Source organism: Mastigoproctus giganteus, chromosome 3 (genome assembly GCF_048544385.1).
Source record: "Mastigoproctus giganteus isolate SK-2022 chromosome 3, ASM4854438v1, whole genome shotgun sequence".
In the NCBI taxonomy this organism is placed as follows: Eukaryota; Metazoa; Arthropoda; class Arachnida; order Uropygi; family Thelyphonidae; genus Mastigoproctus; species Mastigoproctus giganteus.
Genome location: NC_143577.1, coordinates 173,202,228 through 173,216,300, shown reverse-complemented (window position 1 = coordinate 173,216,300; position 14,073 = coordinate 173,202,228). Strand labels below are relative to the sequence as shown.

The window sequence follows — 14,073 nt, the reverse complement described above, 5'->3', positions numbered from 1 at the left end:
TACTTAGTACCGTGCTTGGGTTGGAGGTTGAAAAAATGAAAGAAGATATTTGTTGACATTAGACTCAAACTCCTGTAGACTGTAATTATCAGGAAATACGTATGAAGGAAGGTTGTTCCAGAAAACGGCAGTTGAATGAATAAATGAGGAAGATGAAAAGTTGGTTCTGTGAGTTTGAAGTTGGACAGTAAGTGTATGTTGGCCTGTGGCAGCACGTGTTCGGACTGTTTTGAAAGAGAGAGCAGGAATTACAGAAGCCAATTCAGAAGAACAGTTCCAATGGAAGTATCTGTGGAAAAGGCATGCAGCAGAAACAGTACATCTATGAGACAATGAGTGGAGAGATTCTGTTAGAGAGGAGTTTATTAGCCTAATTAACCTAACTGCCTTCTTCTGAATGGAATCTAGAAGCCTGAGAGAGGTTTTGGGGGTACCACCCCAGATTTGGAAACAATATTCCATGGTAGGGCAGATTTCAATTTGTACAGAGTGAACAGCTGTTTGGAAGAAAAGTAACGCCGAGAGCGAAAGAGAAAACCAAGTTTTTTTGATGCAGAGGAATCAATATTTGTAATATGCTTGAGCCAAGAGAGATTAGAAGTCAGGGTAATCCCCAAAAGAGATATATCATTTTGCCTAGAAATCGGAGTGTCACCAAAGATAAGCATAGGAGCAGAAGAATCCTTTTTGCGAGATATAAGACAAGACTGAGTTTTAGAAGGATTAAAATCAATTAAGCTGTCTTTGCCCCACTAGAGAATTACCTGGAGATCAGCATTTAAGGAATTGGTAGCGGACATTCAATAAGTTGAAGCTGATTGAGCAGGACAAGTTTTCTCAAAATGGAAAGTGGAATGTAATGTGCTATCATCGGCAAAACTATGGATAGGATTTCCACTCAATGGAAGAAGGTCATTAATATACAAGAGGAAAAGAGTGGGAGAAAGAACTGAACCTTGAGGGACACCAGCATTAGTGGAGAAGTTAAAAGACAGAAAGCCATCTACCATCACCCTCAGTGAGCAATCAGAGAGAAAACTGGATAACCAATTACAAAAAACAATTGGCAAACCATTAGATGGAACCTTGTTCAGAAGACCTTTATGCCACGATCAAACACGATTGAAAGCCTTTGAGATGTCAAGAGCAACTGCTTGGGTTTCACTGAACTTTTCCATTGAATTTGTCTATAAATGGGTAACATAAGATGTCGATGTGGATCGACACTGACGGAATCTATACTGCTGATCATTGATCAGGCAGAAGATTTCTGGGTAGTTTAAGAGTTGGCGGTTAATTGATTTTTCCATTACTTTAGAAAGAATAGAAGTAATTGCAATGGGACGATAATTGGATTGGAGAGATTTATCACCCTTTTTGGAAACTGGCTGGATATGAGAAAATTTCCAAGCAGAAGGAAAACACCTTTGGAAAAAGGGTGGCAAAGAACAGGAGTAAGTTCAGGGGCACAGGTTTTGAGAACAAGTGAAGAAATACCAACAAGACCTGGAGCTTTCTTAGCATCAAGATTTGTCAAAATCCTGGCATCCTTTTGACAGAAGACCACAAGAGGCACTGAATGGAATGTGTTGGGAATGGTGGGAGGCGTTTTACCAATATCATTAATACATGAGTTGGAAGAAAAATGGGATGCTAGCAGTTCAGCTTTATCCTTGGCTGAAGTGACAACAGGACCATCTGGTTTTGACAGGGGTGGGAGCAGAGATGGGGTAAAAGATGCGGCGAATAGCTTTGGCAAGGAACCAAAATGCTCGACTACAGTTAGGGCAAGTAGCAAGTTTTCTACTCTTAGCCTATTCAAAATCTAGTTCGGACTGATTAATAACTGTTTTACAATTGTTGTAAGCTTTGGGGTAGGCAGAAAATGAAACTGAAGAATTGGAAACAAGCCAATTACGATATGCAATCTTCTTCTCTTGAACAGCCTTAACACATTTATTGGAAAACCAAGGTTTAGATAAAAGATAAGATTTTAAAGTGGAGTGTGAAATAAAGGATTCCATTCCTACAAGAATAATTTCACTGACACGATCTGAGCAAACATTGACATTAGGAGTTTTGAAACAGTAATCTGACCAAGGAAAAGAAGAAAAGGAATCTCGCAGGTCATCCCATTTTGCATTCTTGTAATGCTAAACAATACGAGGTTGGGAATAGCCATGAGATAAAGGCTCAATTGGAGAAGAGAATTGTGATCTGAGGTGCCTAAAGGACCACTCACTTCGACCGTATACTTAGAAGGGTTGTTTGTGAGAAAAAAATCAAACGTGTTGGCTGTATGGTTAGAATTGTCTGGTATTCTTGTAGGTAAATGAAAAATCTGTGCAAGGTCATTAGTAATTGCAAAAGCCTCAGCATCTCGACTAGCTGGGTCGGTGTGACTAGAAAACGGATGCCAGCTGGAGTTGTGAACATTAAAATCACCAAGGAAAATTACCTCACTGTTAGAAAAGTTGGACTGGAGAAAGTCACGTTGCAAAGAGAGGAAGTCAAAGAGCTCCAAGTGATTAGTGGAGTTGTGAGAACGGTAGATACAACAGATGAATTTGACACAATGAGGTAGAGTGATTTTAAGCCAGAGGAGATTCCAAATTACCAAATCTCTGACAGGGAATATCGAAACGGACATATGCACAAGTACCACCCTTGGGGCGAAAGGAATCATACAGCGAATAATTTGGGCATCTGAGATGAGCAGTAGTTGAATCAACTGATAACTGAGATTCGTTAGAAAAAGTACATGGGGTTTGGCAAACTGCAAGTGGAAATGGACATCATTGAGATTAGAATTGAGATCACGTATATTTGTGAAATGAACTAGGAAGTGTTTGGGAGGTTTAGATCTTTACACAGATAAGCTTACTCTATTAGTTTGACAATTCATGGTGTATTCAATAGTAAAAAAAGTGGGTGGACATGCTGTACGAAGTAATCAAATTTTTGGATATGGCATAAACATGGTAAGAATATACCCAGATCCTTGACATAATGTGGCCTCGACAATACCCCCCCCCCCCGCATGTACACTACTCAGATTCCCTCCACTCACTATCTGGCAGAGTAGAGGTAGCAAGATTATACACTAGATGATCTGGAAGCCTCCTAAAGAGTTACCAATAGGTTTGGTCTGGTGTGCTAACTAGCGGCTGGATTGCGAATACCGTTTTGAGCTGTACCCTCGAAATGTAAGGAAGATTGGATCTCGCCATGATGTTCATCATAACCTCAAAAGTCATCAGTCATACTGCATGATGGAAGAGATGGGGAAGGGTTGACTGTAACTTAGCTCTGGAGAGTAAACATGGGTTCCACCACTTCAAGCCTCCAATAAGCAAAGTGGTGGTATTGCACCGGTTGATGAGAGTCATCTACCACCTAGTGTTTATTCACTCTTCAAATTCAAACTTCAATCTCTTTATAAACGAGATTGAAGGTTTTGGCCTATTTTTGACTTAGGAAATTTCATCCATACTCGTTTAACTGTTTCATCATCCTCATGTTCAAAATATACTAAAGTACCAATTGCATCATTTACCAATCCATTGACCACATCTATATTTGTACTAATCATGTACTAATTTTCCTTTCAATAATGGTAGAATGTATGGAAGTCCTGCAGTTTCAGTTACTGACATTTTATGAATTTTATTTTGCATACTTGCTACTTGTTTTTCAGAATGATATCCATGTATAAATCGTGTGCAACCACTTCATGGGTTTCATCTGCAACTAAAGCATTTGTATTAGAGGCATTTTCATCACTATTTCTTAAAAATAGTCGAATTCCTTGCGGACATAAATTAGTAGCATCTTCTTTGGTAACAAATCTCGATTCTATAATTTTAAGTTCATATAGTAATAATGCTTCTCCATTGCCTATGTTTGTAAGAATTTTAGAAAATGTACTATCGGACCGTCGAACAACTTGTACTAATTCATGAAACTGTAGCGAATGCCATAATTCTGGAGCAATCTCTAATGACTTGTTTATAAATTTTTTCAATTCCAGTATAGAACAAGTACTGTTAGCTGTTATTCTTACTGATTTAAATGCAATTTGCAAATTTTCTGAGGTACACATTTGCATAATTTTCATTGCCATATATATGAATTTCACTCTATGCCATCATAAAGGGAGTAATTTTCAATCTATTTTTAAATTTTCGTGCATATCCCAAGTATATAACTGGAAAAGAAAGCTCTTCTGCATGTATCTCAAATATGAAACTTGTTGGAGATAATTACTGACCTAGTGCTATATATAAATATTTATCTTCAGACCATAATAATGTTTGTTGTTGAATTAACAATAGTTCATCATCATTGTTGACAGGTTCAACAATTTCATATGAATGTTCCTATTCACTATCATTTGTCCCCAAGAAATCATCACTCACATTTATGCCGTAGAATTTATACAAAGGTGAATTTATCAAATACCGTAACCATATTTTCACTATTTTCTTCTGAACACATCCTTGCAGATATGATGATTTATGTATGAGTCTTTATTTCATATGTGCATTAATGGCATAATCGTCATCTAATTCTGTAGGTAATTGATGAACCGTTGTATTTACGTTAACTGGTACATTTATTACTTGTCCAATGATCCTATATTGTCCATGTTCATAATGTAAATGATGAATATGCATAAAGGGTAATCGTGGTGATATGAAATGCTCAGTTACAACATGGACAATATGGGATCATTGGGCAAGTAATAAATGTATTAGTTAAAGTAAATACGACGGTTCATCAATTACCTAAAGAATTAGATAACGATTATGCCATTAATACATATAAAATGAAGACTCACGAGTTTTTTGGAGGCAAATGAGTAGGATATTATTATTATTGCTCTCTTATATTGTTTCTCCTTGATTGTGGGATGCCACTCCATGACGGGTACTGCTACCAAGTACACAGGGTGGTTGTAATGTCTAGTGTTACTGTTGGTCGAGGAACTCTCTGAGTATCCTACAGGTGTTCAGGATTGCGACTTTCTGGAGTTCCTTGTAGGTGTTTGCTGGAAGACCTATTGCTGCTAGCCTGTTATGTAGGGTCTTTGGCACCATACCTGTGGTTGACACGATGATCAGGATGGTCGTTACTTGTTGCATGTGCCACATCTCTTTGATCTCCTATCTTAGATTTGTGTACTTCCTGATTTTTTCCCCATGGGTTTTCTGCAGGTTGCCAGTGTTGGGTACTGCTATGTCAATCAAATAGGTAGCTTTTTCCTTCTTGTCCAGAAGGGTTATGTCCAATCTGTTGTGCGGGATTGTCCTATACATTATTATGGCGCGGTTCCAGTACAGCTTGTGGGTTGGGGTCTCTAGTACTGTTTGGGGTTCGTAATTGTAGTACGGTATACTTTCTTCAATCAATTGGTATTTCCCTGCTAGCTTCTGATGTATTATCCTGGCTACCTTGTCATGTCTATGAGTGTACTCAGTCTGGGTGATCACCTCGCATCCCGCGGTGATGTGTTGGATCGTTTCTGAGGCCAGATGGCACCATCGACATGTGTCATTGTGCACTCCAGGCTCCTTGGCGATGTATTTTCTATAGTTCCTGGTGTTGATTACCTGGTCTTGGATGACAAGCATAAATCCTTCAGTCTCAGGGAAGAGCATCCTGCTCGTGAGCCATGCATTGGAAGCAGTTTTATCTATGTGATCTTGTTGGAGGTCATTGTAGTGTCTGCCCTGGAGTGTCTTCTCTGCCCATCTTTCTAGCTTTGTTTGTGCCTCCTAGTTGGAGGGACTCCTTGCTTAGGTTGAGTGGGGTATACCACTTGTCTATCTTCCTTATGGTCTGCTGGAGTGCTGCTGTGTTTCTGGAAGTAATCCTTCAGGTTAACTATTGCTGTCTTCTGTTGCTCAATGAGGTCTATCAGGCCCCCATTCCTCCTTCTTTCCGGGCAATTATCAGTCTCTCCACGGCAGATTTTGGGTGGTGCTAGCGCCTCTTGGTCATCATTGTCCTTGTCTTTCTCATGATATCTTCCAGCTCGGTGTTAGTCCAATCTATGACCCCGAAGGAGTATGTTAGCACTGGGACTGCATAGGTGTTTATGGTTTTAACTGTGTTCCCTCCATTCAGCTTTGCTTTCAGCAGGCTTCTGAGTCTCTGATGGTATTTTTCAGTCAAGCAGGCCATAATTTCCTTGTGCTGTAACTGCTGAGCCTGCATCATCCCCAAGTATTTGTAGGCCTCTCCCTCTGCCATTGCTTCGATCTCTTTACCAGTCTGCAGCTGGTAGTTTCGGTTGACTAATTTTCCCTGGTGCAATCTGTGGGTCTTGCATTTGTCTAGACCAAATTCCATCCTAATATCATTGCTGAATTCTTCGGTGATCTGGAGTAGTTACTGGAGGTGCTTCTCGGTTCCCGTGTATAGCTTGATGTTATCCATGTACATCAGGTGGATGAGGGTGTACAGGTTCTTCCTTCCTTCTTTGAGGTTATATCCGTACTTGCTGCTGTTGAGCATGGTGGATAGCGGGTTAAGTGCTAGAAAGAACCACAATGGGCTCAGGATATCTCCCTGAAAGATTCCTCTCCTGATGGAGATTGGCCTGGTTGTGATGTTTTTGACCTTAATGGTGGTACTCCATTCACCATCATTTCTCCTAGGAAGTTTGTCACTATCGGATTGACTTTGTAAATGTTCAGCACCTGTATTAGCCAGCTATGAGGCACGGAGTCGAAGGCCTTGCAGTAATCGATTTAGGCTGTGTACATGTTGCAGCGCTTCTTGTAGGCTTGCTCCATAACTGCGGCATCTATAGTTAATTGCTCCTTGCATCCTTTGCTCAGCCACTTGCATCCTTTCTGCTGTTCGGCCATTATATTCTGGCTCCCCAGGTGGTCTGATATCTTCCTTGTTATGCAACTGGTCTGGATCTTGTATGTTGTTGGGAGGTAGGTGATCAGTCTATATTTCGCCGGGTTTCTTGTATCTTCTTTAGGCTTCAGATATGTGATTCCTTGAGTGAGAAACTTCGGGATTGTCTCTGGGTGCCTTATCATTCAGGTTAACTGCTCTGCCAGGTGCTTGTGTGTGTGTGTGTGTGTGTGTGCAAGTGAGCTTCTTGTACCAGTAGTTGTGGACGTTATCTATTCATGGAGTTCACCAGTTGTGAGAGCTCTTGATCGTCTGTTTTACTTCTTTCCGAATCTTCCACTCTCTCATTTTTTGCATGTCCTTGGTTTTCTTGTGTTCTAGTTCTATCCAGGGGGGCTCGGCTGTTATGTCTTACTTCCCTGCTCCATATGTTTCCTGAGAACTCCTCAATCGTCTTCTGCTTGGTTGATCCGTTTCGTTCTTTCCCGTCTTCTCCGAGACTCCTGTAGAAGCCTCTTTGGTCTTCATCGAAGATTCGGTTGTTTATTTTCCTCTGGAGCTCTCTTTGTATCGGCGTAGTCTCTTGCTGAGTGTGAGAGGTTCTGCATCAGTGTGTCAAAGTATTCTCCTATTCTCTGATTTTTATTATTATTATTATTAGACATATGGTGCAAGGAAGCCAGAGGCTTATGCTGTACCAGCCAAAAAAAATTCCCCGAGTTATCCTGAGAGAGAGAGAGAGAGAGAGAGAGAGAGAGATCAACAGAAGTAGAAAGGAATCACCAAGCAAGAGAAGAATGATATCCAGCTCAGGACCCTGGGTGTGCCAAGCCCATAACTCACCAGATGTGAGCCCCTTGGGCTATGTTGGATGGAAAAACCTGTACCCTCACCCACTTGATGTACATGGATGATATCAAGCTCTATACGGCAACCGAGAAGCAACTACTCCGGATCACCGAAGAATTCAGCAATGATATCAGGATGGAATTTGGGATTTGATTGCATCAGGGGAAATTAGTCAGCCGAAACTACGAACTGCAGACTGGTAAAGAGATCGAAGCCATGACAAAGAGAGAGAGAGAGAGAGAGAGAGAGAGAGAGAGAGAGACTTATGAATACCTGGGAATGGTGCAAGCTCAACAGTTAGAGCAAAAGGAAATCAAGGCCTGCCTGACCGAAAAATACTACCAGAGACTCAGAGGCCTGCTGAAAACAAAGCTGAATGGAGGGAACACAATTAAAGCCATAAACACCTATCAGTTCCAGTGCTAACACACTCCTTTGGGATCATAGATTGGATTAACACCGAGCTGGAGGATATCATGAGAAAGACAAGGACAATGATGACCAAAAGCCATCAACAGCACCCGAAGTCAGCTATGGAGAGACTGCCAATAGCTCAGGAAGGGACCTGTAGACTTCATCGAGCAACAGAAAACAGCAATAGCTAACCCGAAGATTACTTCCATAAAAACACTGTACCTGGCCATGAGGAAGATAGACAAGCAGCATACCCCACTCAGCCTAAGTGAGGAGTCCCCTCCCGCCCAGATGGCACAAAAAAAGCTAGAAAGATGGGCAAAGAAGACGCTCCATGGCTCACAGGTGGGATGTTCTTCCCTGAAATGATCATCACTGCAGGATGCAAGGTGGTCACCCAGACTGAGTACACTTGTAGAAACAACCAGGTAGCCAGATTAATACATCAGAAGCTAGAAAGGAAATGCCAGTTGATCAAAGAAAGTGTATTACAAGTACTGCCTGGAAACCTCAACTGGGACTGCGCCATAATAATGGACAAGACAATCTCGCACAACAGACCATATATAACACTTGTCGACAAGGAGGAAAAGGCTACCTATCTGATTGACATCATCATCATCAGCCATTTTCAATCCACTGCAGGATGAAGGCCTCTCCAGCAACTTTCCAGTTCCTTCTGTTTTGAGCACTGGCCATCCATTTACTACCCACAAACCCATGAATTTCATCTATCCATCTCTGCCTTTGTCTTCCAGGTTTTCTTCTAGCTCCTCTTGGGTACCATTCTTTTATTTTCTTAGTCCATCTGTCATCATGTCTTCGATCTATGTGTCCTGCCCAAGACCATTTTAGTTCTTTAGTTTTGATAAGAATGTCCTTTACTTGAGTTTGCTGCCTAATCCATGTGTTTCTCTTCTTATCTAACAGTCTGATTCCCAATATAATTCGTTTCATTCTTCGCTGTGTAGTTCTCAGCTTCTCTTCCATTCTTTTGGTGAGTGCCCAAGTTTCACTTCCATAAGTCATGGTGGGGAGTATACATTGGTTTATTATTTTATGTTTCAGACAAACTGGGATATTGCTCTTCAGTATGTAACTATATTTCCTGAATTCTATCCATCCAAAATTTATTCTTCTCTTTACTTCCAGCCATTTATCGTTATTACAGCTAATAACTTGTCCCAGATAAGTATATGACTCCACCTTTTCAATTACTGCTCCTTCAATCATTATTTCCCTTTCTGTGGCATACTTGTTCATCATTACTTTTATTTTAGCCATATTCATCTTTAGTCCAAAATCCTTACTAACTGTGCATAACTGATTAAGATTTTCCTCTAATTCTTTGGGATCGTGGCTTATGACCACAATGTCATCTGCAAATTGTAAATGGTTTAGGTATTCTCCGTTCACATTGACTCCTTTCTGCGACCAGTCTAATCTTCTGAAAGCTTCCTCAAGGGCAGCAGTAAACAGCTTCGGAGATATTGTCTCCCCTTGTCGAACTCCTTTCTCGATTTTAAATTTGCTACTGTCTTTGTCTAGTCTAATAAAGGAGGTAGCACTCTCATATATTTTCTTCAAAATCATTATATATGGGGTTTCTATGCCTTGTCTTTCCAGTGCCCGAAACATTACCTTATGCTGTATGGAGTCAAATGCCTTTTCATAATCCACAAATGCCAGGCATAATGGTGTTTTGTATTCATTTGCTTTCTCCATTAGCTGTGATATTACGTGAATGTGATCCATTGTTGAGAATCCTGTCCTAAAGCCAGCTTGCTCTTTCGGTTGATTCTCATCAAGTATTCTTTCTAATCTGTTAGTAATGACCCTTGTGAACAACTTGTAGATGTGGGATAACAAGCTAATTCGTCTATAATTTCCAATTTCTGATTTATCTCCTTTCTTATGCAGCAAAACTATGATTGCATTATTCCACTGCTTAGGCGTCACACCTTTTCTAATGCACTTTGTGAAGAGCCTTGCCAGTTTTTGTGTTATGTCTCTTCCTCCCAATTTTAACAACTCTACGGTAACTTCATCTTCCCCCGGGGCTTCCGATTCTTCATTTTCTTCAATGCATGTTCTACCTCATCAGGAAGAATATCGGGTATGTCGTATGTGTTGCTACTTTGCAATCCATCTTCCCCACTGCTGGCATCATTCCCTCGCTCCTTGTATAATTCTCTATAGTAGTCTTCTGCTATTTGAATTATGCCTTCTCTGCTGTTTATAGGTACACTATCGCTATTCTTCAGTTTCAGTATCATTTGTCTTTCTGTATTACTGGTCATGGCTGCTGATTTAAATCCTTTGTTTTCCCTTAATGCTTGTTCTACTTTTCTTGTGTTAAATCTTCTTATGTCCTCTGAGTCTCTTACTAATGGCTTTGCATAACTCAGTATACTCAATTTTCTCCCTGTCAATGTTTTTCTTGCTCTTCATTTGTCGTCTTCGGTTCATCATGACACGTGTTTCTTGACTAATTTTTTCTTCTTTGGATTTCTGTTTCCCTATAGGTTTCTTGGGCTTCATCACTTTCAGAAAGTTGTAATATTCCTCGTCGATATCTTGGTCCTGAGCAGTCTGCAGAAGCTCAAACTTGTTCTTAAGTTCCAGTACATACTGCTTTTTCTCCTCCTCTGTTATCTCAAAGACCTTTGTATTATTTACTCGAGTCAGTTTTTTCCTTTCCTTTCCTACATCTATATCAAGTGTACATCTTACCATTCTGTGATCACTTCCAACATTTACCTTATTCAGGACAGTAACATCATTCACAATATATCTTCTGTTAGTGAGGATGAAGTCGATTTCATTAGTAGTTAATCCATTTGGACTCTTCCATGTCCACTTTCTGTTCACCCTTTTCTTGAAAAAAGTGTTCATTACTGACAGTCCTTGAGATTCTGCAAATTCCACAAGTCTTTCACCTCTTTCATTTCTTTCACCAATTCCAAAATTTCCTATAGTTCCTCTTTCTGTGCTCTTTTGCCTTTTTCCAACCTTAGCATTGAAGTCCCCCATAATAATAGTGTAGTGGGTTTTCTGCTCATCTAGAAGACTCTCAATTTCGGTGTACATTTCTTCAACCTCTTCATCATCATGGCTCGATGTTGGTGCATAAATCATTATAATCTTTAGCTTGTGCCTCTTAGAAATCTTGAGTATTAGTCTTGACACCCTTGGTGATGTACTTTTGAATTCCAAAATGTTGTTTTTAAAATCTTTATGGACCAGAAACCCAACTCCACCTTCACTCCTTTTACTGTTTCCATTGGTGTACAGCAGATTTCCACTTGATAAACTTATAAGTGATTCATTTCTTCTTGTTGTTTCAGCCAAACCGATGATATTCCAATTCACATTTTCTAATTCCTTTTCCAGCTCTAATATCTTGTCTTCACCGATGAGTGATCGTCCGTTATAACAGGCGAAGTTCAGTTTCCGTGCATGGCAGCCTGGTAGTACCCAGAGATTCTTAGCACCCTCTGCTTCCACTCTGATCCTCTCGCTGCCGTAAGAGAGAGAGTAAAAGCTGCTGGGGACTGAGGGCCATTTGTATTGTTGTGCTGTCATATGCTGGAGGGTTTGGTCTTTTCCTCTTCACGCTGACCAGGCGTCTTGAAGAGAACCACTCTACACGTTCGTTGCCACCTAAGTGACATAACAGGGCTTACCATCGAGAAGGTGTGCATGAGTGGATTTTAGGAAGGCAGGCCAACCGGACTTCTCCTAAATCTTCTGTAATAGAGAGATATTGGATCCATCAGTGTTTTAGGCTGAGTGTCTGGTAACACACAGGATACCTGTTCCCCTCTAAGCCCCTCTGATTGACATAGCGATGCCCAACACTCTATTTATTTGAAGATTACACAGTGTAGATAAGGTTATACATATATTAAGTTGTAACTTGCAAAATGTCTAGCTAAATTTAAAAATAAACTAATTATTATTATTATTATGAGCCATATGGTGCAAGGAAGCCTGAGGCTTATGCTGCACCAGCCAAAAAAAAATTTCTGATTCACCCTGAGAGAGAGAGAGAGAGAGAAGTAGAAAGGAATCACCAAGAAAGAGAAGAATGATGATATCCAACTGAGGACCCTGGGTGTGCCAAGCCCATACTCACCAGATGTGAGCCCCTGGGGTTGATGAATATGACTAGATCAATAAAACGGCAAATTTTTTCAAACTTATCTGTTCCCTGGAGCTCAAAATTCTTCAGCTGTCAAAATTGTTCAGCTTCAAAATTGTTCACACTGTCGAATCAACCTATATAGCCTAAGTATTCAGTTGTAATTCATTATTATTATTAGTTAAGTAGCTCTAATTGATCCCTGTAAGCTAAAATGTTAACCCATACTTTTGGAATGGTCCAGTACACAATACTGCCTAATAAATAAAGATTGTGGATTCAAATGCTTCCTCCAGTATGGGTACTGTGATTGTCCAATTCTTAAAAAAAATAATAAAAAAAAGTCCTTGCATAGTGATTTCTTGCTTGCACCGACCAAGTGAAAAGAATTTAATTAGTAACTGAGAGAGTAAGCAAGGTAACACATAAAAACTGACACAAGGCACAGATATTTAGGAGATAACATATATTAAATTTAGAAAATACAGAACAAATATAGAAGCTTTCAGCTACTATACGTAGCCTTTTTCAACTAATTGAGCACTGGCAAGCAGTTGTTTTTATGTGCTCTAGCTGACCTTTGATTACGTAAGCATGCAAGGTCATGGAAGAGGGTAGAGTGGTTTACGGGTAGTTGTGAACGGTGACGCGGGATAGGAAGAGAGAAGTCAGGAGAGAAGCAGGAAGGGAGACGGTTGAGGTGGGTGACTGCCATCGTAGGCAGCTGCTGAGCTCTTAGACTATGAGAGGCTCAAAGATTGGATGTATGTGGGTGCCACGGTCCCTGTTGATCATATTCCCGGTGACACTGATATGTGCTGATTCCAGCTAATGGCAGATCTTGAAATTGCGCAAGAAGCCTATGATACTGTGATACATTTGCCTATGATACAAAAAAGTCACAGGGTCCTTCAATCAAAAAAATCAATCCTTGTGTATACTCCAGTATTTCCTTGTTTCAATCAATCCTTGTTTATACTCCAGTATTGCCATCAGGTCAGAGGAGTTTTCAATAAATCAGGAATATGATCATTAATTGTAATTAGGAGCCACATGGGCTTGAACTACGATCCGCTCAAAGAGCATGTGCTACTTTACTCTTGTCCCTGACCACTTTGCTACATTGAGTGTGATACAATTTCAGCAATTGAATCACCTTAAAAACTAAATACCTTGTACTATACTGTGAACTATTATTGAATGTCTTGCAATATGAATGATTTTAATAATATGAATGATATGAATGATTGCAAATACATAGTAACAGTGACGTACAGTCTAGTAATATGTAAAATGGAAAGAAATTGGTGTTTGAAAATTTTTAATGGAACATAATGCATAAATTTGGTAGTTGCGTTTCTTTTTTTAAGTCCAGTGAGTCTATTTTCTTCTGTCCTTATTATATTCCCTCAGAGAAATATTCAAAAAGTTAGAGATTTTTGATTCAGTTTATGTTTTTCAGTTACAGTTTGATAAAGTCATCCTTTTTCTTTATTTGACACTTCAGTATCACATCTATATATATACTATGCATAATGTTGAACTCCATTACTCTTTTTTAAGTAAGAGTATTATTTTGTTCACAGTTTTGAGTATGATGCTAATTATTCCAGCATTTTTAATATGGGCACACAATAAATAAAACATTTTTAATTAACACTTTAACACCAGTACTGTAGAGTTTACTAACTGTCGATACACTTGACACATAACAATGCATGTAATTATCATGATTCACACAGAAAGAAGATTACACAGTGTACATGCAAGAGTCAATTGGTAGTTGTATGTAC

At 39.7% G+C, this 14,073-nt stretch overlaps 1 protein-coding gene across 2 annotated transcripts in view; it reads left to right on the top strand.

The window, feature by feature from the left end:
* Positions 1–14,073, top strand: part of LOC150088415 (uncharacterized) — a 452,966-nt gene that overhangs the window by 327,515 nt on the left and 111,378 nt on the right. The window lies entirely within an intron of this gene.